Consider the following 26,294-nt stretch of genomic DNA (forward strand, 5'->3'; position numbering starts at 1 on the left):
AACGTGGACACTTGTTGAACTGCATTGTATTAAAATATGTACTAAGGTTTATGTTAAATCCGAGAATATACTGTTGCCATTGTGATTCGTTGAACATGTAAACTGAAGTTGATCCATATGCATATAGCTGGGCGAGTCACAGGTGAACTCGGCACGAACTCTAGATTGGGAATTATTAACGTACAGAGGGGCTGACCATCATGTTACAAAACTGTATAAAAGAGCGAATATTCTGATGTACAGTCCCACTCACTTCTCACATCAAATGGGCTGGTATTCGTTGTGATGTACTGGGGGCCAGATAGCTATCTGATACTTTGTTCCTTTCAAAACTGTTCAGTTACTTTGAATAAAGGTCCGTGTATCTTTGTAAACCCGCGTTTGGTGTATTTCCTTTTGTGGTACTCAGCCTCGATATTTCCTTTTGCTTTTACAGGAGGTTTCTAAGCGCGGACCCGGGGACTGAACCTGTGTTGCTCCGTGTCGTTTTGCTTCCAAGGCGAGCATGATGCTGCTGAGCTATCCTGCCGAGAGGAAGCTTTGAATTACCTGACGTATGCGGATGACACAATTTATTTGGACCGCACGGCTATGGGTCTAGAACAAGGCCTTACATGCATTTGCTTGTTATTATGGCCTGAGTCCTAATACTACCAAAACAAAGGTCATGACATATGGCGCTCTGACTTTTAGATGGAATTAAGAGGGGGTTTATTTGAAGCAGATAGAGGAGTGTAAATACCTTGGAGTCTGTATCAGAGCAGAAATGACATCTGCACATCTGTCTGAGGGCATTTCTCGAAGGGCTTGACAGAAGTGGTTATCAGTTAAAAAGATCATTGATACCCACAGGGGCTTCTCTGTCGAGGCGAAGATCAGAGCTTATAGGCTCTCAATTATACCAAGCATATTATATGCTTTGGAAGCCTATCCAATAAAGGTGCTTAACTGGTTGCGGAAAGTAAAGGCAAAAATACTGTGCTCCCTTCGGTTCTACCAGCAATGGTACCGGTTGAAGCTGTACGCTTGGAACGTGGGCTCCAATCACTTCTTCTGCTGTGGAAAATATATGCATGCAAACTGTAGGCGAAGATTCAGTTCAGTGGGTCGCAGTAAGTGACTTTGTTAAATCTTACATTTCATGATCTAAACGGTTTGGTAAACATGTTTGGTGTGGGGACCTTGCCTATATAGTGATGCAGCACTTTGTGGAAATAAGAATAGGCAGTCTCCCGATATCATGGCAGGACTTCTATCTTTCTAAAATGCAACCGAAGTCCAGGCATCTTGATACTTCACAAGCAATGAACCATCTAGCAAACAAGTCTGGAGATTTGTATCATACTCGCTTCAAGCCTTTTCTACTGACTCCTCAAAGAGCTACCTTACCAAACTTAGTAAACCGGCACTGACCAGGTTTATTTTTGATCTTTGCTTGAATACTCTCCTGGTGCTAGAAAATACAGGGCCATGGTTAGGCATACCGTGGGTTCAGCGGCTATGTAGACTCTGTTCCAAGCAAGTGGACTCTCAGAGGCATACCCTTACTAATTGTCTAGCACTCACTTGGGAATATGAGCTCGGTTACCCCAATGTTAGGCTCCACTTCTCAAATCAATTGTGGAACATGATTTTTTGGTGCTGAGTGTTTGGTGCTCGCCTCAGCCACCCACCATATCTTGCAACGGGTGCTGGTTAAGTTAAACATTTCAACTGATTTAAAAAATAATTGAATCTCTCCATCCTCCATAAAGGAATGATTTATTAGCATGACATGAATGATGGTTGCAGAATCAAAGCTGCAAATTGAATTGACATCTTTTAGCATGTTTTTATACAATAATGTTTTAACTAATGTCTGTGTTATTAGGTTTTATTTTTAATGAATTGCTTGTTTTGATTGTGTTGCCTTTTTAACTTTTAATAGTGTAAAAGGATGACAAAGTTCATCCAAATGTACTTAATAAATAAATAAAATTAAAAATCATAATTCTTGTTGACATAACAGGGAAAAATGAATATTTCAGACCAATTTCTGAGGGTAGGGTTACCTCATACCTAGAAATTCTCTTCAAGGCACAGACAGTTCAATAGGCCAATTAAAGCAAGGAGGAGGGCCTTAGTGGGTGTGAGTAACTTAAAGGAACCTACACAGGATTAGTCCAATCAAGAAATGCTACATACGGGTTTCATATTTGTCTTGCAAACAAAACAACTCTGCCCAACACCATTTTGAATTCCAGTCCCGTGCTTAGAGACTGGTCTCCGGTATTAAGCATATTACAAAAGATGAATTTGTTACCTTAGAGGGATTTAGGGAGATAGATGGACAAACTGAAAAGTAGCTCTTATCTTGCATTGTTGACTCAATCTGGTTGATGTCCCTACCTGCCCTGGGCCTGAGGAATACAAACCAAAAGTTAGCACAATGATCCCAGAGTCTTTAGACAAATTCATTAAATCCCATTCAGAAATTAAGTTTTGGGGTGAAACCTGTTTACAAGATATGTTAACAGAAGGAAAACTATAGCACATGGTCTATATATATATTCTTCATACATTCACTCATGACACCAGGCCTTCCTTCAAATAATCTATTTCAACTCATAAACTAAATCCATTAGCAATGGGAGGTCCACAGAAGGGCTATTGACATTTAGATGCACAACACAAGCCATCTGCCTCGGATTAGTCAAGGTTGAAGGTCATTGAAATTATGCACAGTTAAAATACATTGTTTTGGATAGGATAACATTGAGAGGGACTATTAGGTGACTTGTCTCTGTCCTTGTGTGGGAAACTGCTGTAATTGTGCACCAAAGAAATACCATTGCATTTACATTACAAACGTCTTACTTAAAGTGTCTAAAAATGAAATTAAGTCTTGCATAACAATGCAAGCTCCGATTGGATCTGAGCCTTTGATATGTTGTAGATGTAAGTGAGCCCAAACAGAATGATATGTTGCCATTTTGGGAATGGTTTACAAATGGTGAAAACATGTAAAACCATCAAAAATTATCAGAATGTCATCATATTATCTAAATGTATGTATATTTGCCTTGATATACAGAAAATAAAAATATAAGTTTTATCAAGTTAGCATAGAGGAACTAGACATTTGAGCATACAAATAAAAGAAAAGAGTAAACTACTTCGCACCTTTTTGTTCATGCGTAAAGCAAACCATTCCTCTGGGACAAACCAGGATGGGATTAGATGGAACCATGATTCATAGGACAGAAGGAAGGATTTTGGAACATTTGGCAAGGAGGAGATAGGTAGGTAACCAACTGTAGAATGCAGAGAAACATTATTGACTCTTAGCTGATGTCAGACTGGTCCATGAGATATGTCTATTGAAGGAAGGAAGCCATAGCAGCCCATTAAGGGATGAGCAGGGGTACTTTGTGATTGATTCCACAGAACCACCAGAATTGAGGGTTTGCTAATGTGATGATGTCTGGGTGCCTGGGTCCCTAGCAGGTTTTCCCCAAACCAGAAGTTACATCGAGAAACATAAATTAAGTCTGAGCTTCACGTTGTCTAATTTGAAAACTGGGTAAGATCTGGGAACATAAAAGGAATGGAAATGCAAAGGTGTTACTTTAAAAACAAGAATACAGGTATTGATAAATGCATGCCCTGTGTTTCCCCATATATCTATTGAATGCAAAGTGAAAGGTCATCCTCTAATGGCCTAAGTGACTTTGTTTTGTAAAACAAAATCTAAATTGGAACACATTTTGACTGCATTTTTAAATTTGGATTGCCTTTGTAAAGTTAAGTATTATTTGGAAATATAGTTAGTGGGTGAAGCTGGTGTTGGGTAACGGTGGGACAAAGTGAAATGCTGAGTAATATTGCCTGGGATGAACTCACGCTTTGATGCAGCCAACCTAGGCCATAGTATTGTCTGGATGTTTGTGCAAAAAAATGTATGTTGAAATAATTAATTTGATTCATTTACAACTGCAAAGTGCAAATTCTCTGCATTCTCCCGTCTTTCAGTCCCTAGGCAATGTCTGGTGTAGTGTGTGAGGGAAGAAAAATTACAACTAAATATCTGTTAATAAAGAATAGTATTGAAGAGGGGGACCTAAACATAGGCCATGTTGCACCCATCCCACTCTCAGCCCGTCGACAGAGAAACGAGAGATGTACATTGCTCGTGACCCCCTCCTCTCCTTCGTTGATGATGTATCTATCGCAGGTGTGAGAGACAGTATTAGCTCAGACAGCCATTCAGACCATATCCAGCTGACATCACAGAAGAGACAAGCCTGCAATCAATAGAGCAAGTCGAATGACTGCAGTCACAAAGAGCTGATGACATCACGACTGACATCATGACAGATGTACGTTAGACATGAACTATGACTGACATAGTTAGAGGACTGACACACGTATACCTTTTGCTGAGCAGAAAACTGCAAAACACATAATAATACATATGGACAGCTTGCTGACACTTAACGCAACTAACAGCGACAGCCATGCGAATAAAGATGGATGATACAAGTACTTTGGAGAGAATGGGAGAAGCTTGAAAACTTGACACACAGAGAAAGCTGACAGACTGATCCAGTCGAAGCTGACAGAGCAGGATTCCAGTTCAGTTACCATGCACAGATAGCCAAGGACACAGATAGATGGAAAGTTTCCACAAAAGCAGATGGATTCCATTCCCAGGTTGGTGCTAATTTGACTAGCACCAATACCGGTACCGCCACCGACGTCGTGGTATGGGGACTTACCGGTGCATTCCGCCCTTTGCGGGACCGGTAAGTCCCCATTTTAAATGCCATTCCCCATTCCCATTTGAGCCCCCATAGGGCTCAATGGGAAGGGGGAAGGTGGCAATAACGGTACCGCAAATTGTGGTACCATTATTGACCCCGGTATCCCTTTGCGGGTCCCATCCGTAACGCCTGCTAAAACCAGCCGTTAAGGAAGGACCCGCAAAGGGACCTCGGAATAGAGCGCAAAGGGTTTACCGGCACTGGTGTCATTACCGGTGCCTGGTATCCCTTTGCACCTGAGTTGTAATGACCCTCAATGCCTATTAATTCGAGCAAGATAGAGATTGATGTTCCCATTGAACTGAAGGCAGGAGGATACAATTGTAAAACAGGTTCAAAGACAAATATTCTGTCTCACGGCTTAGGAGATCGGAAAAGGTAATTTATTGGCAACCTGGAGCACCTTTGGTGTTGCAACCACTACTTTCAGTGTTGCACTTGGCCTGGTACTTGTCCAAGGGCCCAAGGCTGAGAAGACACTGGGCCTCATTACGAGTTACTAGCTTTATGGCTGCCGCCAAACCGGGCTCCTTTACCGGGTTCCCAGAATGAGGAATTACCTGGCCATTCTGAGTATGGAGGGCCCGGTAATTCCTCCCTCTGGGAACCCAGGCCTGGACCTTCCCCATTCCCATCTGAGCCCCCATAGGGCTCAATGGGAATGGGAGAGGGAGCAAACAACGGCCCAATTACGAGCGGCCCGTTGCTTGCTCCCTCTTCCCCTTGCAGGACCTGGTAACGACACCTGGTTTGACCAGGCGTTCCTTACCGTGTCCCGCGAGGGGAGCTTGTAATCATGCAGAATGGTGTTAATGGGTCCGCACCCATTAGCGGGACCCGTTAATCCATTCCGCACAGGCCATAATGAGGCCCACTGTCTCTCCAATCCCTATTCACATTCCACAATAAGCTCATTCAACATTTCATTGGCCAACTTCCTTTCACTAACCTGTAACTTTGCATTTGATACTTTTGGAGGTGAACTCAGGAGGAGCCACCAGATATGGTTACCCAATGAATATTCTTATCCCTTATAGAAAAATATATTTAATTCACCTTATTAAACAATCCCTTCCCCCGTTAGGCTTTTTGTAGATAAACATGTTTTGTGATGCCACGCACAAACAAAACCAGCTGACAAGACACCATGAGTAAGCATGGATAATGTTACATTGTTCATGCTGCAATCCGTGTCATTTGAATGCGTAATGAAGACAGTTGAACTTTGCTCTATGGCTGGCTCTCCCATTCTTGATGCAGGGGATTTTCAGTTCCTCTTGCATGTACACCGGGAGACTGTTAGTAGTCCCCTGGCCACTATTACAGGTGGCTGAAGAGAGGATCATTGCTAAGACCCCTCAGCAATAATACCACCCTGTCCCACTGCATGGCCGAAGAGCTGCGTTGCGACCAGCAAGGACCAGACCAAATGATCATGTGTGGATAGTTAGAGGTGATCAGGAGCCACCTTGGAGAAATTCCTGTCACTCCCCATGGGACGGCAAGCAGACCAGATGGCAGAGTGGCAGATTGGGGAAGGCAGTGCCCGAAGACTTCAGCAGATCATCTGAGTGTAAGTATAGACTAAGCCATACTGCAAACAATTGGGAAGGGAAAGTTGTTGTTTGTCGGTGTCTTGTTATTGTGAATTGTTAGAACTCTGAGGGTAGTCTCACTCCTACTCGCCCTGGATCCTCTTCTCAGGTGGCCAAGGAAAGGCCATTGTTTTTGGATCCTGACACTGGGGGTGGAGAAGCAAGGGTTGATCACATGGGTGGAGGGTCAATGGGGGTTGGGAGTGGGGTGCCCCCAGGCGAGACATGGGATCCCCCTTTCCCTATTGAGACAAACGTAACATTCCCCCAGGCTTTATGGGCCACTGTAAAACAGTACCCTCATTTCCCCACATTTGACATCTGAAAACACTGGGACGAGGAAGAGGCGACTAGGAGTAGTGAACCCTAAACCTTAAATTCACCACTTTAGTACTGAGACCAGGAAGAAGCCTGCAGAGTACTGTGAGCATGTCCCTTTAACTATGGTCAGGTAAGTCTTATGATGAATCCAGACAGAGCGCCTGGGACCAATTCCGTTGGTGATGGTGCGCTATATAAGTACCTTTAACATAACATAACATAACACCTGCAACCAGTCAAGGGGCTACAGGTATATAAAGGGAGACCAATGGAGAAGAGAGAAGGGCAACAGGGAGGCCTGGGTGGGAGAGACCAGGGTACCCTTACCGTGAGGAGGCAGCCATGGTGCAACCTGAGGAGGAGCCAGGATGCCGGCCGACATCCCAGAGGTCTGGGAGCCTCTGTGACAGAGATCGAGCAGCTGGGGTTGCGAGCAAGCAGGAGAGAGAGAGGACTCAGCGTCCACCCAGAAGCAACAAAGGTGCAGGCATATGCAGAATTCCAACTGACATGCGAGCAGGGCTTGCAGAAATCAGAGTGCCTGCCTGGGAATCAAAAGGAAGCAGCAGGAGCTGCCAGAGCTGGACGCCGAAGACCAGTGAGTGTCAGGGAAAGCCACTCAGAAATGGGTGCGCTCCGGGCAGGCTGCGCATGAATAGCAAAGCGCTGTATGAATGAAAGCTTCAAACCTAGATTAGTTTATGTATGGAAATCCTGTGTCTAGGCGGTAGTGTAGCTCACTTAGGTTGTGGAAGGTGGTTTCTTTTTTTATCTCATGGAGATGTTAACCTGTGTGACAGTGTAGAAGAAGAACGATGTAGTTGTTGGAAATCCCTGATACTAAACTGAATGAAAGTTTAAAATAACGCTAAACTGTGCGTATTGAATAGCAAATTGACTGGACGATATGTATATCTTTAAACTGCTTTATCATGTGATTGAAGTGGGAGAATGGAAGAACAGGCTCCCACCCTTCCCCTCTCGCGCTTGGCCTAGAGGATCACGGCCTAGACACCCGCCACGAGAGGAGTTTGCCTATCTACCAGACGACCAAATACCCTGGTACAGGAACATACGGATGTGCCCACCTACCTGCCCAGCAGCCCGCCCTGTCCATGCTGACACCTGCGGCATGGATCAACTCGACTAAACCTACATGTCGTTAGAGATGCCATGACGACCTAGCCAACGGTCAGCACACCTGTGCAAACATGCACACCGGACACTCCCACACCAATCCACACGAAGAACATACTCAGTGCTATGACGTAGGCGACAGACATACCCACGGACGTGCATCTTTATTATTTTCCACATAGGCTCTCAAAATGCAGAAACGCAAGACGCATAATGAACTTATCTAAAAAGGCTTGCTCACGCTTCTTCTAAGAACCATGTACCATAATGAAGAATATAACGGAGACACGATACTGAGGATAGAGCAATATGATACCGTAACCTAAAGCGCTCTGCATCAAACGGTTCCACCTATGCACCAGGCCCAAGTAGGCCGCAAGCAAAAGCTTCCATGAACATTGAATGAGCAAGAGCTTGGTTGCTGACCCTGCAGAATGAGCCCGGCGAAAGCACACCGCCAAGGGCACGATGTTGCAATCTCGCACGCTGCAAGCCGACGCCAAGGTCGCACCTGCAAGATAAACCAGGCACACAGTGGGAAAAATAATATTAATTGTGCTGAATTTTGCCTCAAACACGGTCCCACCTCACGTGACAAAGCCAACCCTGACAGGATGCCAAGCCCAGAAGGAAGGATACGCCTGAATCCCACGTTTCAAGACACAGGCATATACAATTAAAAGACTCATTGGACATCTGCAGCAGTGGGAGTAGTCGACCTCCCAACATATGAATAAATCCTCACATTGTTTACACCTACCCATAGTAAAACATTGTTGCAAATGACAGGTGCACCGCGAGCTGGGAACAGCGATAGTCTCAGACTGGGAGGCTCGCGAGCGGACCAATCAGAACATGGGGCTCTTATCACTGACGCCATTAACATTGACCAATCCTCAGAGGTCTTCATGTAACAATTTTCATGTATCAAATTGAAGGGACAGCCCAAGTATACCACCTGACTAACCCTCAACCACTAACACCGTTCTCTATATGTATGCTATACTAACCCTACCACTCGAGTAACCAATCCAGAGTGAAAATAGGTTTTTTGCTAAACTTTCTAAGGTGACGCAAGTAGCGCGTCATACTAAGGTAAAAAGGGCCTGCGAGCCCCACGCTTGTGTGTGTGTCAGGACGGACGCGTACGATCCTTGACCCATCCCTGCCGTTTTGTCTAATAAACAGCAGAGTCACCTTGCTTCTTGCGTGTGTCTCATACTCTATCTCTTTTGGGATATACGGGAGGAGTTGGGGCCTCCCTGCCCGGAGGTCTACGGACGGGCCGGCCGACCCCGGCAGAATTTCCCCCCGACATGATGTAATGTACATATTTATATTATGCCTGTAACTAAGTTTTAAAGCAATCTTGTTTTCCTGTTCTCTGTAGCACCCTGTTACCTTTGGGTTTGGCGCGCCATACAAAATCAATAAGCAAACAACTGAAATGCAAGCATTTTGAATTCTGAGCTTAAATACTACTCTACAGGCAAAGCAAATAGCTAGTGAAAGTTCAAAGGGAACATGCTCAAATAAAAGCAACATATGGGGAAAAGAGCAAGTGTGAAAGAGTGCAAAAAAAGGTGAGGCATGAACAAGACCACCACACAGATAATCTTATGAATGGATGTAGTGCAGCAAGGCCAAAGACTGACAAGAGGTGTGTAATACGTAATGGCAATGCCACAAGACTAACTAGGAGAAGCCAGAAGAGTATAAAACTGCACATAAATTCAAGAGGCCGACAAAGAGGAATTAAAAGAATAGGAATGTGTACACAGGAGAAAATACACAAGAAGCTGTGTGGGCTGAAGAACCTAGGGGCCCTGGTTGCATGACCTGTGATCGGTAGAGCGTGTGGTCTGAAAACTGTGTCTAGACCAGTGAGCACTACATTGAGAATGCCAAAGACTTTGTGAAACAAACCAAGAAGGAGCACTGAAAGTGAGCTGGTCACGCAAACCAGAAGGAGCGTTAGGTTCACCTAGAGTTAAGTTGAACTTTTAAAGATGAAACACATATTGGTTGCTACGTTCAAGTCTTGGGGAAAGGAACCCTGAGACTTGATGAATTGCAAATACCGTCTTGAGGACAGGGCCTCAAGTCCCTTTTCATTTGAACTGTGTTACCAAGAACTTGAGGAAGGGAACCCCGAGGATGGTTTGGAACTGTGTGAACTTGAGCAAGGTAATTTTGAGACTTTTGTGGAATTTGCTTGAATTTGGGGAAGAGTAGCTGAAGCTAAGAGGTGGAAAAAGATCCGAACTTTATGTTGATCACTATTTCTTTTATGATTGACATCCCTACACATTGACATTGTTTAGCTTCAGTTGTGAGGGCAAGGATAGGTTTTTCAACACAGACAGACTTTTAAGTTGACTTTGACTCAGACTTTCCTTAGTTTTGTTCAGGTAGGGAATTCCCACCTTAGCATAGGGCAAGTTAGGCCTTCTACTATCCTGACATTTGATTTAACAAACTATTTTATTTTGAACTTCGAGTCTGTTTTCTGTGTCTTGCTTCATGATGCCTTCACATAAGAAAAACTGTTTCCAGGAGTTTAGCTCTAGGTTACGGATCAAAAAAGAAAAAGAAAAGACAAGAAAAAGTATACCTGTACTAGACAGATAGATTAGTTATGGATGGTTTATGCATGGAAATCCTGTGTCTAGGGGGTAGCGTAGCTCACTTAGGTTGTGGAAGATGGTTTCTTTTTTTAACTCATGGAGATGTTATCCTGTGCGCCAGTATACAAGAAGAACCATGTATTTGTTCATATTGTTGTGTATCAAACAATTGTGTGTCAAAGTACAGTGAGACTCTTGGGGGTGCATTCGAAGTATCAAGACCTTTCCCTTAGATTTGTAATGTCACATATAGGGTTCATAAATAGGACACAGAGAGTTGTTGTGGAAGTTAAGACCTATGGTGGGACACAGACGTGGGTGTAACAGAGTTCAACAGCAGGAACGTAATGGTTTTTAACATGGTGAGATGATGCTGGAGTTGTTATAGAGGATTGTACCCTTTTGGGCGAGGGTCGATGAGCGCATGAAATAATTGTAGGTTGGCCTCTAATGGCAGAAAATACAGTGTGGGTGGTGTGCGGAGCATACTCCTGTTGATGGAGGTGAGCCAGAGAGGCTGTTGAAAGGTTTTTGTGGAGATTCATTCCCCGCGCAGCATCATAAAAAGTGGAGGAGCCAGAGAACCAGAGAGAGACACAAAAGTTTCAAACCAGTAGCAGGGAGGCTGGTAACCGGGAGAGAACGCTGTTCTCAACAAAGGTGTGTTGCTGGAATTCAGCAGTGCCCAAGTTGGAATGTGCAAGGGTTAGATCTGCCAAAGCTTGTCAAAGAGCTAATAGTCCCTGGAGGGACGTTCGAGAAGTATGCGTGAAAGAGAAAAGCCATGGCTGGTATAAGTGATTTCAATCCAGCACACAACCAAGTCAAAGCCCAGCATGTAGGGCACAACTGAATCCCTTATTTATTTTTGTCTATAAGTTCAATATTCTGAATGATATGCCACTCATATCACACCCTTCTCCTGAGACCCCCCCCCGGTCACACTGAACCAGGAATCAGGCTAGTTTGCAGAGGTAAATATTTATTTATGTATTTAAAATGTAATCACAGTAGATTGTAATAGGTATACAACAATTACGGATGGGGTGACAGAACACTGAAGAATATCTTTAATACACTAAGAATAAGTAAGGAGCAAAACAGATGCAGCACAGAAAATAATACTTTTGTGTTGGTTTGGACAGAGGGCACTATGGTTAGAGGCTCCCCCTGCAACACCCCTCAACCCCCAATAGGCAATGTAGAGAGATGGGAGGAGAGCAGGTATTCAGGAATAGCACAAATCAAATAGAATATCAATCCCACCTTTCCACCTCAAACACAAGAGAAAAACGGAATTGACTTTTCAGCTCTCAGTATGGCTTTAAATTGATCTTTAGAATTGACTGGGCAAAAACACCAAATGTGGTCAAAAATCCTTAAATTGTTGTAAATTCCTATAGGAGCCGCTTTGAACTGTTGCACATAATCACAAGCAATTATTTAGTCCAAAGAAAACATTTGAAATGTTAAAGTCCAAGTTGGAAGCAGTTCAAAGCTATTTCACACGTGTAAACCTTTCATATTTTTCAAATCGCTGCAAACTTTTCCTTGCGCGATATTCACGATAAGGGGAGAATGTCAAAGTTCTGCAATGGGGTTTCAGATTCTATGGACAGCTACAGATGTTAGGTAAAAGTAGGAGGTGAAATTTTGTTTCTATCACCAAAACTGAGGGCGGAATAGATGTTTTAGTAAAGGTCTTTTTTGTAAAATAGGCGCGAGAATGGAAAACAGAAATGCACTTTTGAAAATGACAAATGGGTTTGCTTACACTAGAGGATGACTATGAAAAAGCAAATACCACAGTGGAATTTTACAGTTACGTGATCAGTGTAAACTGCCTAATGAGGAAACTCGACTGCTTCAGATGAGAAAAGAGTCAGCACAAGGATAGTTCTAACAATACTGGTTCTGAATGAAAGATAGCATGGGTTTGAGATAGGGATAAGACAATGCAAAGATACTATGGGCCACAGTTCTTCCTATTAATACTCACAGGTTAGGTTTTTAAATTGGACCGTCAGCTCTGGTCATTGGATTGGGTCTGGTCTAGGAAAGACAGCACATCAGGCACGGTACTGGATCAGCTAGGCCAGTTGCTGGATTTGCACAGGATCTGCCCTACTTGTCTGTGGGTATTTGAATCAGCTGGCTAGTGAGTTCCTCAGGCAATCCTAGTTGTGGCAAGCCAGAGAATTTCACGATACTGGTTCAAAAGGCCTTCTCACACCACACAGCACTTTACTGGGTGGAGAGAATACATTTGAGGATTTGGGCCTTGCTCAAATCAATAGTTCTCCATTGCGTGCAAGAGTTTTTGCCTCTGGATCTGGAAGAATATTAAAGCTGGATGTAGAATGCTGGATCAGAGTGCTTTGCCGGAATCAGGAAAGTGAGTCCCTATGTGTTGTCAGCTGTCTCTATTTATGCTATAGAATGACATCACAAAGTGGGTGTATGGGCCGGCTTAGCTAAGCTTGCCCCTGTGAGCTGGGATTGGACCAAACTTCATCTCTGCCTTGCAATTTGAGTGATTGGATCCAGGCCGGAGGATGTCAGATTTTATGGTTTGCTTTACAATCTTTAGAAACCTCCCTTTAGCCACTGGCCTAAAAATCGGGTTTTTATGCTGAATGTACATTTCTACATTGGTCACCTTTATACAAATTACACACAAAGATGCCATATTTTATGTAGCATCTGTTGCTCAAAATCCTTTAGCTGTGGGATCTTGTTTCAACTTTATACAGATTTGTGTCTTTATGCTATGAACACAATTTCCAAACTTTATGCAACTTTCCACACATGTGTGTTTAACACAGGGATGTGTGTATACATTTTCACAATTCTAACATTTATATATTTTGCATAAAACCACATATATTGACATTCCTGTCCAGAACATGTGACCGGTTTTGCCGCCTCTTAAAATGTGTAGCCGGAAATTTGATTCACATCTCTATCCTTGGTATATTTTTCACCCTTTTGGATGACAAGTTATGAGTCTTTTAAGAATTGTTCTTTGTTCATGTTTAACAACAGATGGTCTGCCCCTTTTTGTCTCCTGCAGTCCGGGGGCATCCCCCTCCTTGTTTGTTCCTTCCAGGAGGCATTTACAACAACCTTTACACCTCCAGTTTCCTGGGCTGAAGCTCAGTCATTGTTACATCTCCTTCTATAGACAAGAGTCTGGGCTAACCAGCAATTAGCACCTCCCCGTGAGTTTCTGCTGATAGGAAGACCCTCCTTCTGTGAGAAACCTGCTTTTCCATTTCTTGTAGCTCTGCCAGGCTAATTAACTTTTTTAATACACCAAAAACCAAATTTGTTGCATCAAACATAAATACATTTCTTTATAAGCCTTAAAATCTGTGGGATCAGAAACACAACTAAAATCTGTATTCCTTTTTGGCAACAATCCTTTTTATGTTTGCTAATCAAGCAGACTTTTTGGTTTTAGGTCATTTTAAAGTTTCATCAGCACTCATCTGACAGCTGTCCTTCAGGTAGCCCAGGGTACTGCACCCAGATTTTGGCATTGGCATTTGCTGTCAGTTGACAGACTTTGTATGTTTCACAATGCTTCATTAGATACATGAATTTTAGCACCAGGCAAGATGTTTTATCAACAAAGCAAATATCATTTGCAGGCACATTTTGGGGATTTCATTTGCAAAATGCTGCTTCTCCCTCTACACTCTGCTGGTTATAGAGCCCACTGCACATTTTCTGCATGGTGTGCTCTATTCCACCGCACATGCACCTTGGGTGGCAGGTTGTGCATCCCTCTTTTTGTGTGCGGTTTTCATAGGTTTTTGTAGGTTTTTGGTGCGCACAAGGGTTGTGCCGTTATTGTTGCCGTTCCTTTCACCATAACTGGCAGGGTGATGCCGCATAGCATAGCGGAGTGGGTCAATACATCCCACACTGGGAAGTAGCCAAACCACAAGTAGACACAAGAGAGTTCTTACGTGGTGGTAGCTGGGAAGGAAAAATGAAGACAAACCCTTTCCACGCCGAGACCAGACAGGGAGAAAGACATTGAAGAGTGTCGGAGCGAGAAGGCGAAAGAAAAACATCAGCCATTCTGATGAACCACAGAGGAATGCTAAATGAGAGTCCCGCCCTATTACACTACAGGTAATGGGGAGAGTGGTAGACATCGGGGAAATACATGGTACACACGGATCTGAGTATGAAGACAAGGAGACCACAAGGGATAATAAGTAATACTCAAGGAGCTACGAAATCGGAAGAAGTGGTGTCAGGAAAAGAACAGTTTCCAACAATTGTTGAGAGAAGCAGAATGAATAAATATTCAGAGGCCCAAGTAACTAAAGAGAGGAACTTGAGAGCAGAAACAGAAGCTAAGCAAGGGACATGGAGAAAGAACTGAACAAACAGGTACAGGAAATATCAAGACGTTACTTGAAAGTTATACACTGGGTAATACTTGCTAGCAAAGCAACCCCAGGAGATGGGAGTCATTCTCTTGGTCTCTAGATATTTAGGATAAGTGGTAGGGTAAGTATTAGTTTTTGAATGGAGGACAGACTTACTCTGGACTTAGACCACACAATGAGTGCCCTAGTTTTGTTGTTTTGGGGAAGCCTATAGAATAGGGAAAGTTAGGTAACATGGGGAGTGGAGGTTTCTGGACCTTGGTGTTAGAGAGGAGCCATTCCTTGAAGAGGAAGGTCTTGAGCTTGTTCCTGAACTGTAAAAGTGATGGGGAGAATCTGATGTTGATGGGTAGGAGGGTCCAGAGTTGTGGGGCATACACAGAGAAGGCCTGTCTTCTGTTTTTTTTCCTTCTTGCACCGGTGGAGTTCATGTCTGCACATGTCCTTAGCTGTTAACGGTTAACAGTCACACTGTCATACTGTAAGCTGCTAGGCTAATGTCATGCAGTTGAACAATCTATAGCAATTACTGGAATCAGTTCAGACTGCCTTCCTCTTTCATGCATTTAGGGTTTCCTGTGGCAGTGAATGTCAATGCTGCACACAGGTAGGTTCCATTTGCTAACACAAACATCTTGATATGGTGCATGAGATCTAGAGATTTGCAAGAGGTTCACAGTGTGATTGATAGGAATGGGCGCTCAGGCAAATAGTGGCAAATGGCAAGCAGAGGCATCTGTGAAGTTGCACATTTGTGTTTATGTTATGAACTCACTCAAGCTAGCTGAATTCAAACATATTAGTTATGGAAAGTGGAAGCAGATTTTTTAACCATAGAGCAGATGGGAAACATGGGAGGTTGGTAGGAGTTTCAGAAAGGATGCTGGCCCCAGCCGCACGCACAACTTTGTTTTCAGAATTCCCAGAGAGGCCTGAACAGGACATGATAAAACTCTAGTAGCAACTCTAGCAACAGCTCCGCCAGTTAGGGACGCCAGGGCCAACGAGTTCAGTTCACTGTTCCTGCACAATACAACACCCCTGCGGTACCTTTTTTAGGCCAGCGCAGCAGAGGACAATGCAGGCCCAGATGACAAACACAACAACAACCCATGGTGGTCACATGCAGCAGAGGACAGGCAACGCTACCACCACCTCCCTAATTGTGAATCAACCAACATACAATCTGACACAGCCAGAGTAAGAAATCCTGCAAAAGGGCCTCCGATTCATACCCACAGCACGATATGATCCATTTCAAACCGGATTGAATGCACTCAGCTTCTATGGAAGATACACCTCAAACAATTCTTTGCTGATAAAACCAACAATCAACAAGATGTCACCGGGTTGAGACCCACATTGCAGTTCTGCCTACCCTCCAGCGCATACACTGCTGAATCCATCACGTTTGAACAAGCACTCATGAAAAAACTTTCGGAAATCGAAGCAGACATTCCCTTTTTTTCACAATAATTGCTCCAATCTCCAACTCGAAGCCCTCTCTGCTTTGGCAAACATTACTTCCATCACCATAAAACCAGCAGACAAAGGAGGGGCAATTGTCATTCAGAACACCAGTGACTATATGAAGATGGTAGAAGCCCTCCTCAGCGACAATGCAAGCTACCCGCCCCTCGCCAGTGATCCGACAGCTTCACTGCAGGAACTGATAGCACCCACTATTGAAGAAGCAGAAGGGTATGTAGGTTCAAGGGAAGCATCTTTGCTGACACCACAGCACCCCAGGATTCCAGCCTTGTACGCCTTGCCTAAAATACACAAGGGCATTTCTCCAACACCTGGCCGACTCATACTCTCAGGGATACAGTCCGTCTTGGAACCCCTGTCCCAATATGTAGACTTCTTCATTAAGAACGAAATCCCCAAAATGAAATCCTACCTAAAAGACTCTACGGCTATGCTCATCCTCCTTGACTCGTTGACATTCAACCCAGAACTTGATTGGCTAGTAACCATTGATATCAAATCCCTTTACACCAAGATTCTGCAACAGGATCAAGTGCATATACCCACAAACCAATCTGTTCCGTGACAAATTGCTTGATATTTTCATCAATTTTAGAGGAACCAATGAAGAACTGTTAGCATTCCATGAATGGATTAATGCACATAAAATTCATCTCCAATTCACTATGGATAAAGACAAGAGACATACCCACTTCTTTGACATAGCAATTGGGCATCAGAGGGAGGGCTCATCTCCAAGGTCTACCGCAAAGACACTGACAAGAACTCGTTGCTCAAATACTCCAGCTACCATCCACAATCCCTAAAGGACAACTTACCCTTTGAACAATTTTTGCACTATCGCCGCCTATGTAGTAGGACCAACGACTACACTGCCCAGGCCATCATCCTGAAGAACCAGCTTATTCAGCATGGCTACCCATAGAGGATTGTCAACAACACATGCAAGAGGGCTAGACACATCCCATGCCCATGCACGTTGGAGCAACACAAGAAGAACAACGACCCGCTGATCACAGCAGTACTGAGTTATTCCCCGCTTCTCAACAAAATAAAAAAGGAGATTAAGTCTGTGTGGCCCATCCTTAACACAGGCACATCTACCATTCCACCACCACGGTTTGCACTGAAAAGAAGACACAACCTGAGAGATGCACTGGTCAACGCAGTACGCTCAGATACAGACACAGCACCAGATGCACAAGGCACACTATAGGACCTGAATCACCCAGTAGGGCATAGTCCATGCGGGCTTTGCTCCATGTGCAAACAAACCACCCACAGCACTATGGTAGACATTGGGTGGAAGACACCATTGTCCAAAAACATTTCACCAACTGTAACACCAATGGAGTGGTGTACATGATTACCTGTCTGCGCAATCTATGCTACATCAGCATGACTGCCCGTGAGGTCAAGAAACAAATGATCGAACACAGATCCTGCATTAGGACCAAAAAACTGACAGCGCCTATGCTTCCAGATTTCCTGGCCGAGGGAAACACAGCTGATACCTTCCAATGGACCATCTTGGAGAAGATTAAGCGTCCCAAACGAGGAGGGAACTACCACGCCATGCTTTTCACACAAGAACAAAAATGGATCTTCCGGCTAGACACATGCAAGAAAGGCCTCAATGAGGCCATGCAGTGGCAGGAGCTGGTGGTTCTACAACACTGAAAGCCAACTATGCCTTATGGTCCCCTGAAAACCCCAACCCCCCTTTATCTTATGCATTTTTATGCATCTGTCATGCATATTCCCAGGTCATCTGCCAGGCACGCCAGTACCCAAAAACCTTGGATCCTTTTGAGCTAACACGTGCAGGCCACCCCACTGCTTCAGATATACCACAGAATCTTTTGCCCAATCCCTATCAATAATGAAGCCCCTCACTGAAGGGCGGCACAGCTTCATTCCGACCATGCAGCAACAACAGCCTTTTTTGCTTTTCTTTTGGTTTCCTATCCGTTTGCTTTTCTCCTGTGCTGCAAACTCTTCACATTTCTAAGCATTCCTATAGCCACCGGCTTTCGCATTACCATGGATTCTCTTTCTTTGTGTTACCCGTGCCTGCATCAGTTTGATGTGCGCAGACGCGTACTGTCAGCTATACATTCTTAAGACTCCGAGTGCCAGACCAGGCCTCCCCCCCTCCCTGTAGAATTGACCACACCCTCTCCTCCCCCCAGGCTCACGCACACCTGCGATCCAGCGTGCCGTGATTGGAAAGGTGCCGGTCACACCTCTGACCTGGCACAACCTGATTGGCAGCGTTCTCGCTGCACCAAGAGCCCACGCCCCCTCTCCTGCGTCACACGCGGAAGATAGTAATCGCTGCAGCCGCTCACAACGCTACCAGCGTTCTCCCAGTGAGCAGTCTGCAGCGTTTCTCACAAGATCCCAGCAAGGTACGTTCTCTCCTTCTCATGCCATTATCTAGCCACAGTTTGTTCATAAGCCATACCGGCAGCCCTACCTCACGCTGCCCTACTTTTTTGCAGGCGTTGACCTTCACTGGATTTGTTTCCCCGCGCCTCCTGGACTACATAAATGCATCCATGTAGGACACAACCTTTGTCTGCTCCATGTTTTAAAATCAGCCAGGTTACTTTACATGGCCAGCACTGTATGCATTACCCAGCAGGAGTAAGTTCTTATATGACACAGGCACACCGGGTATGGCAAATACTTGCAACCTTTCTCCAGCCGCCCTGCCTCTATGTTGTTTCCCTTCCTCCCACCCCACCCCTCCCAAGGGACGTAGTTGTCTAGCCTCTTTAGCCACATCAAAATAGTGGCACTGCTCCTTACAGAGAGTGAGAAACCCAGTATTATACACAGTGGTCGAAGTGTACGAAAAGAAGTAGTGGAACTATGTTTCCTGCTGGCCTGCCCCTGCTCCACACAAACCCCATCACCACTTCACCTCCCACACACCATACACACCCCCAACACTTGCACCCAGGTCCATCTTAAGCATCTTTGGGCCCCCCCCACCTAACCAAAGGAATTAAGTGATCAAGAATGTCTGTTAGCACCGCCCTCTCCCCCCACCGTGAGCATAACCCATAGGTTGTTATGCAGCCTTGCAGCATTCAAAATAAGCATGTTTACTCCCTTTAAGTCCAATTACCCTCTTCATTCTTGCTCTAATCAGAATGATAAACAAGTAGCATTTGAAGACCAACATCAGCCATCTACAAAGAGGTTACTTCTCTTCTAGTATAGAAACATGATACTTTTTATCAATAGCATCCGGGAAGGTATGCAGCCTGTAGTATTAAGGCAGGACTGTATGTATAAGGTACATGTAACCCAGAATAGACAGAAAACTCACATTAGCTGCCTCAGAGAATGCAAAAGTGTTCAAGCATAGATATAGTAGACCAATTATAAGGAAGGAGAAAGCTACACATGCCATAGCATGGATAGTGAATGCAGATTAGAAGCTACCAGGAAGGAGTCTCTATCCAGACAGACTGAGATTAGAAGTGGGACATGGTTTTCAAATAGTGTTGCCAATAGAGATCAAGGGAACAAGTGCCTGTGGTGTGCAGTATATCAATGCTCACTATTATAGTGGAAGCAACCTCATAGCCAGTGAAACCATGAGTGAGGCTTTTATGAAGATCATACCCTGAGAAGGAAATCACTCTGAAGGGCTGACAATTTTCAAACGTTTAGGGACTGGCAATTCTGAGAGGTTAGGCAATAAAAGATTAAATGAGATGCCCAGGCTCACACATTGCTTAAGGGGTGAATCTGGAATGTGTGCCAACTCTGCCAACTCTGCCAACTCTGCAATTTCTGCATTTGAGCACTTTCTTTTCCAGCTCTTACCTTGTACTAAAACAATCTCATTTTATAAAACTGACTTGCAAAGTACACACACCACATTTCAAACCTGACAATTTTTAAAACCAAAATATTACAGAAGGGTGTTACACAAAATGGGAATTATTCTAGCTGCATTCTCTCCATCATCAAAGGAAGTATATAAGTACCAGCATACCAATCAATGTGATTTAACAGATGTAATCTAGGTATGTCTTTTGTACTTTTAAGCTTGAAATACTTCCAAAACATTGGCTTGTGAAAATGTCATTTATTAACATGCAGAAAAACCTTTGACTTTTATACAAAAACCAACTGTTTTTTGTGTCAAATGAGCATACCTTAAAATATGCTTGGCCAAGGCCTATAACATCTGGTCCGCTCTCTCCTGTCTACCAACCCTTCCACTAAAATGGCCTACATAAGAAGTAAGATCAAGTAATGAGCTAAACAATGCCACCAGCATGCAAGAAGAAAACATAGTAATGCAAGAGATATATGATTTGACCAGGAACACTGTATCGTCTGCTGGCAAAGCCAGGTTACAAACATGAATACTTTGGTTCCACAATCTTTTATTCATCTCTTGGACTAATAGTTTATGCTCATCTTTGGAGGGGATTGCCTAGGTTTTAGAACGCCCCATCTGAACAAAGCAACTTCTAGACCTTCACCATACGAATGACATGTTCGTTTTTATAGCAACCCCTATCTGGTGCAGGAGCATTGCTGATAATAGCACCTCCTATGCTGAAAAACCAAGTATATATGCAGGTAGGTTTATAAACTTCAGACATAGGAAAGGTTGAGCCAGCTTTGCTGGAATGTGCTCTTCTAATCTTTCAGGCCCTACCCTGTCTACGTCTCTGGCCATACAATCTCCTGGCGTGTGCTATTTAAGTCTGGTGAACAATGGAATCTTACTTTAGATCCAGGAGCCTTGTAGGGGCCCCCTCCAAGGTGTGGGCCCTGGGCAAGTGCCCCTTTTGCCCTCCCATAAAAACGTCTCTGCTTGCACTTGCTGTTTAAGGGAACGTTCAGTGCAGTGCACTGAAAGAGCAAGCTTCAATTTCTTCCTACACTTTTATTTTAAAACGAAACCATTCCGGAATGGTTTCTTTTTAAAATAAAAGTATAGGAGCTGTAAAAGGTAATTTTAAAAAGTAGAGGAGCACCGCTCCCGACCGCTCCCTCTCACTTCGACCACTGATTATACGGCAATCATTAGCTATGCAACTAGATTCTGAGCGGGTTCTGGATGTACCACTTTGTAACACTGCAACTTGAGGAATACTTATGCCCCTCTTGCAATGTTATTTGTGTCTCCTCTCAAGGATTCCAAGCAGCCTCCATTTGCTGCCTTATTCATAGGCCAGCAGGAAGATGTCACTGACCAACATGTGAGGAAATTTGAGTCCTGAAGATGATGGTCTAAACCACTAAAGCACCAGTGAAACTGGTCGACCAGATCTGTTGTGGCTCCACCACAACACCACGTGATGTCCCCAATACCAGCAGGGGATACTCATACAACTTATTAAGAACCCATATAGCACGGGTTCTATCTATAGCAAACCCCATAGCCAGTGGGGCGTGTGTTTTTAAGAACATTCAGAAATTTAAACTTATGATGTTTTATATCCCCACCGATTGGGCAACCACTAACACGCAGAGAACGTGGAGCCATTAGGGTAATTAAAATGTGCTAAAAATCCTGTTGTCCCCAATCCTCACATGCTAACCGAAACATTTTGGTTTATGACTACTAGATCTAACCCCCCCTCTTGTAGTTACCGCAAACACAGCTGGTTGCCCCCCCTTTTTTTGCTTGTTAGGCTGTTGTTTACAGAATTGAGAGTGTTGTATAGTGTTTTATAGAGAACCACATTCTTTGTATAGAGTCAGGGACAGTCTCTCCTCCTATCACTCTTAGAGAGTTGTTGCACCATCCGCTATCTAGGGACAGGCACCCCCTTCCCCCTGTAGCGATAGGGTGTCCTTCCAGAGGGCCAGAACAGCTTACCATCTTGTGTCTCACGCCTTGGACTATTTTTCAAGGGAACTCCTCTGCTGATGGGAAGACGGTGCTGTATTGGATGTGTAGTATTGTATGTGATTTTTAAGAGATATTGAAGGGCTCTCCAAACGTTGTAGACAAAGATGATGTGTGTGATTCTTATGCTGGAATCGGAATGGGAAACAGCTGTTCTCAGTGCGGTTTAATTCTGAGAGCTCTGTGTGCTCTGCGCTTACTACGTGCGTTTTACGGGACTTGGTGCTTTCCTCTAGTCAGGAACTTGGAAACTGCTGAGGAGGACGGTACACCTATACGTGTTGCCAGCAGTATTTCTGTTCGGTCCCTGGGCGTGCCTCTGCCCCTACCCTTGCCTTGCTTTGACCTGCCCTGAGGTGATGGTGCTCGAAGCTCATCCCGGGTGAACCGCAGTGCCGTCGCTGTATGGCAGGGCGTATCGAACGTGGAGCGTGGAACCGGAGCAACTGCTGTGTGTTGTAGCAGTTAACATGCTGTTTATTTGGTGTATTGTGTTCCACACCCCGTTCCAGCAGAGGTCTGAGCAGAGGTAATTCCCTCCTACGCTATCATATTGTCTGTTTAATTCTGCCTCTACTGATAACACTGCCCCTACCTTCTCATAGCCGCCTTGTGGAGTGTGGAGTGTGGGTGTGAAGTCAGTACTGTCTATCTCTATTGATAATACTGTTTCTACTTCCCCTTAGCCCCTCGTGGAGTGTGGAGGTGGAGTGTGGGTGAGTAGGGTGAGAAGGAGGTATAAAGTGACATTGTTGGTGTGCTTTTGATACAGGTACTGTTACTGGAATGGTTCCCTTCCAATGTAACATACAAACCAATTAAACAACAAACTAACCAACAGAAATGAACAAAAACATTAAAAAATCAGTGTTTTCATGAGAAAGTGCACTCACGTGATATGGGAACTCTGAGTCTAAGGGCTCAGGCAGACTTTCGGGCAACTTAGCATCTGCTCAACTCCACATTTGTGTGCATATGAACTGGTCTCTGCAGACTGGTGCCAAGCCCAAAAGGTGTGCGGCAGGGAGCACCCAGCTGTTTGGAGGCACTGGAGATCTTGCTGGGACCTCCAAATGTAAAGGTGCATTCTCCCCAAAGTAATCCCAGAAAATAACACAAAAGTAATAAAAAATAGAGTTAAAACTTGCAAGAAAAATAGCTCTTCATTCACAGAAATACAACCAGGAGAATGACAGAAAGATCAGTGGAACTGCACTGCTAAAAACTCAACATGTACATACCAGGATAAAATATTTAAGGCGGAAAACCACAGAATTACCATATTCTACAAATGCAACATTAATTACAATCCACACATTTTACATTGGCTAATCGTCATTGACCCCCTAAAAAACACTTTATATTGAACAATCTGATTGGGGGGTTTCTTTTTGCATGTGACAATTAAAATACCATCCCCCATTATGAACTAATTTAATAGTCAGCTAAATAAATCAGTGAGGTCAATTTTGTGTTACTTCCCCTGGAAAAAACACAATCCCTTCACCATTATTGGACCTTCACTCTTCCATCCCTTGCACCTGCAACTCCTGTCTCGAGACCTGTTGCCAACTCTGGATGTGACCTTCTAGTTATCTGTTCACAATGAAGAACTGTGTGAAAAAGCATGTGTGTGGCCCTGCTCCTGAAAATTAATAGCTTCTATTTATTTACTTTAACATGGCAATTATATCTCGAGACCGAATGCCCTTCTCTCAGTGGAGGTGATGTGCTCACATCCTAATTTTCATTTTTGCAATGCTACTGTCTGGGCTTTCTTGTGTGTCTCACTGTGTCCTTCACAAGCATTGTGTATTCATTTTTCTATCATCTAGGAAGGCACCTGCTGTCTCAAGCCCCATTTCAGGTTCCTGAGAACTTTCCTCCTTGCAACAATTAACTGAACACTGTTTGGCATCCTGTCCCATTCTGACCTTGGCTGCTTGCAACCTCCTGCCCAGTAGCAAAATGACATTTCTAATAAATGACCAAAGCTCCAAATTGTGGCCTGGCATCTGAGAAAGGCAGGATCTGTGGCAGGATTTGAGTGCTTCAACATGGCAGGCCTCTTGCTCAATACAATATATAACACCTATCTATATATACAAAAGTGAAAATGTGTTTGTGGCGGGATTTGTGGCAAAGCGTTGTTCCTTATACAGTTCCATACTGTTTCACCAATCTGCTTCAAATTGTGCATAGTTGCCTGTTAGGACACTCTGGATATCACTGGCTACATGACATTTGGACACCACACCGCTTTCCCCAAATTTCAGCAAAAGTCAAAATGTGTTTGTGGGTTTGTGGCAAAACGTTGTTCCTTATATAAGTCCACACTGTTTCACCAATCTGCACCATATTTTGCATAGTTACCTGTTAGGACCCTACGTACATTACTGGCTTCATGACATTTGGACACCCCACCCTGTCACCCGGATTTCAGCACAAGTCAAAATTTGATTGTGGGTTTGTGACTTGGTGAAGCATTGGTCCTTATACAATTCTGCACCATTTCACTGATATAAACCAAAATGTAAATAGTTACCTGTTTCAGGCCCTCTGGACATTAATAGCTCTTCGACATTTGGACACCCCACCCTTTTTCCTAGATATCAGCATCTTCACACATGAGGAGGTTACCTGAAATCCGCGAGAAATCAAAGTGTTCGTAGAAGGACCAGTCTCGACAAGAGGAACAAAACTCAGGGTCCAGGCCCTAGTATGCACTGTTTCCAATATATTTGCACTGCAATGCACCCCAATCAACTGCACCACACCAAGGCGAGACAACAGGTGGGGATAGAGCACAGAAGGTCCCAGTATGCAGCAGCACACCAACGCTCACCTACACGCTCACCTACCCCAACGTCTGCTCCGGGGTATGTCAGCCAGCCACACACACCCATTCTCAGTGCAGTTTACTTTAGGGTGCAAAGCACATCAAGCGATGAGCGAATCGAAACATCGACATATAGGATCAGTGTTATCATGTCTGTCTCCAGAATCCATTCGCAGAACGGGTACTTCTGCTAGTGCTTACTAAAAACTCAATCTACACATTCCAACTAAAAAAATCCTACATAACTTCCTCTAATAATATAAATGTAATATAAATAATTCAATATAATCAAAAAGGGTTTGCTGCACGCATTGTCTTTTGTGCAGTACGCAGCCTAAAAGATGCCTGAAGTGTGGCAAATCCACATCTACTCTAAGTACAATGTCACACTAAAAATAACACGTGCCATCTAGGTCACCAACAGGGATCTACTGCTGTGCTAGAAGAGTTGTCTTATCTTATACTTACGCACACCTTTAGGATGTTGAACCTGCACATTTACAACATATTTGGATGCTGGATGCCCAATCACCTACAATGCCACTTTGAGACATGTAAAATTAACTATACACTATCATGCTTTTCTTTAACCTTTATGTTTTGGCATTTCAGAGCAGCCAGAGCTTTACAAAGATACCTGCATGAATTACACTTGGCCTGTGAGCGCGCCGACAGCAGGGCAGACCTAGCGCAGAACAAGGATGTTTCCGATGGGCCGCATCTCTGAGAGCCTCTCTGAGTGCATGCCTGTGTGAATCAAGGATGTTAACAACACCTGTGCAGGCAACACCCCAGGAAACCCCCATAAGAACATTTCACATACTTCTTGTACTCAGGACATTCACTATTGTGATACCCCTGGAGCAGAATACCTTACTTTGCCTCCTGCAAGTAGGCAAACGTTTCTTGTATCTTGATTTAGCTGTTTTAAGGGTCTATGATGATGGGAAGAGCATGGTGTATCCATCTTGCTGCACGCATTGCAGCTCCCCAAGCCTTTTCCATGCCTGGAAACATACCTTGAATCGCATTTTTCTAAGAATGATCTATTGTTAAGAGGATGTTTTAGTTATTAACCATCAGAAATATAACCAGATGCTAGTGACTGTACATTTATACTGGATTGTTTCAGATTTATTCTTTCTAGAATGAATATAGAAATCTGTATCTTGTGTACAAATTCAAG

This window comes from Ambystoma mexicanum, chromosome 5q (assembly GCF_040938575.1).
Source record: "Ambystoma mexicanum isolate Mex_15411 chromosome 5q, UKY_AmexF1_1, whole genome shotgun sequence".
Taxonomy (NCBI): domain Eukaryota; kingdom Metazoa; phylum Chordata; class Amphibia; order Caudata; family Ambystomatidae; genus Ambystoma; species Ambystoma mexicanum.